Genomic DNA, 2,131 nt, shown 5'->3' with positions numbered 1-2,131 from the left:
TATATTGAAAAGAATAGCTTTTCACAGCAAGAGTATTTTCTGTGCTGGTCAAAGCACGTTGCCAGCTGTTTGCATAGCTGTTAAGGGCCCCTTTATGTGGCTGCTGCACATTTTCTCTTGGTTCCAACGGTGGGAACATTTGTAAGAAAAAGAACACCAGAAGCTAGTGCTTGCTTGTTGGCAGCACTTGTGTACATCCTTGTCTTTTGTGGCTCTGTTTTATAGTTTCTGTAGAGTCAGGGCCATTATTCAAAAGGAAAAGAGTTGGCTACCACCTGGCTTTAAATGGCCTCAGTAAGGGATATGGAATTTGAACAAGAGTAAGTTCCTGGTCTTCTTCATTTCTTCTCAGATACCTTTCCATTAATTAATAGGAGGGGACTAAATGTTATATTCCTGGTTATAAGAATTTAAATTCTAGCCCGGCTGCGGTGGCTCAGTGGTTGAGAGTCAACCTATGAACCAGGAGGTCACGGTTTGATTCCGTCAGGGCACGTGCGGGGTTACAGGAGGCAGCCAATCAATGATTCTCTCTCATCACTAATTAGTTTCTATTTGTCTCTCCCCCTGTCCCTTCCTCTCTGAAATCAATAAAAATATTTTTTTTTTAAAAAAAAGAATGTAAAGTCTAAGAGCAAAAAAGCACACTGTGGTTACCATGAAGGATGATGAGAAAAACAGTGCCAATGTGTATGAGTGATCTAAGCCCCGGTGCAGAGGTCACCAGGGACAGCTACTAAGCACACAGAGCCCAGTTTATTAAGTTTGCTGAGCAAGCCACAACACAACATTAACAAGGACAAACATAGTTCTCAAAAGGAAACATTTAAGGAAAGGTACTTATAGGATTATGGGGTGGAGAGGAGGTAGACATAGTGGTTTTGAGCAGAAGTTAGTAAGCATTGCCTAGACAGGGGTTTGTGAGAATTTATAAACAAGACAAATTAGTGGGACAGTCAGTGGTCTTCTCTTTGAAACACATGAGTTCAGAGTTAGGTTAAACCAATTCACCCGCGGTCTTATCTTGGAACATATGGACCTAAATGGGGTGCTTTTAAAGTAATTTGGGCTTATGTAATTTATGTTGCTTGGCATGATTTAGTACAGCTTGTATGCAAGTCATATTATAGTTTGTGTTATAAACTGTCATTTATATTTTAACTTCTCAGAATGTATGTAATAAGCTCTTAAAAGAGACTTCCAGCCTCACTACATTGGGGGGTTTCTAACAATGAAGTATTGGGGGAGGGGGGTACAGCAGGTCATCCAATAATTTTGTTTCATTCAATGTCATTTCGTTAAAATGTTGATGAGATGCTATAGGAGCTTAACTCTTGTTTCTATCTATTAGCCTATGGTAAATTGGTCTCATTATATGTTTTTTCACATAAAACTGGGGTAGGAAATGTCTGGCCTACAGGCCATATAAGGCCCTGGAAATCATTTGGTCTGGCTCTGCCAAAGCATTGGGGGTGAGTTAATTAAATATTGACCAAATATAACAGACTCATTTTTAAGTTGATAATTTTGTATGGCCCTCAAATGATGTTACATATATTCAAATGGCCGCTGGCAGAAAAAAGATTCCCCACCCCTGACATAAAGCCACAGAATCTATCAACAACACTAAGTGAGGACATACTGTACTTTTGTGTTTGAAGGGAAGATTCCAAATTCTGGGGTGGAAAACCAATGCTGTTTTTATTTTACTCATTCCATCTAGGTGGCTTACTGAAGAAATACCTGGGAAGAATACATCAGATACTGGAAAACTTGAGGGTGATTTCTATTTCTGAAATATATAAAATATATTTTTATATAAGAAATATTGCCAGCCCTAACCAGTTTGGCTCAGTGGATAGAGCATCAGCCAGCAGACTGAAAGGTCCCAGGTTTGATTCCAGTCAAGGGCATGTACCTTGGTTGTGGGCACATCCCCAGTAGGAGGTGTGCAGGAGGCCCCTGATTGATGTCATGTGGTATGCCTATAGCTGGGAGTTGGGGGGTACTTAATTAACAGCTAAATAGAGAAGAATTTACTTTCCAAAGAAATAAATACTGAGCACACAAATAATGTATGTCCAATATAATCTCCAATGTACAAATGTGAAAATGTAGGCCAAGGGAAATT

This window comes from Myotis daubentonii, chromosome 9 (assembly GCF_963259705.1).
Source record: "Myotis daubentonii chromosome 9, mMyoDau2.1, whole genome shotgun sequence".
NCBI lineage: Eukaryota > Metazoa > Chordata > Mammalia > Chiroptera > Vespertilionidae > Myotis > Myotis daubentonii.
Note: the sequence above shows the minus strand (reverse complement) of the source record.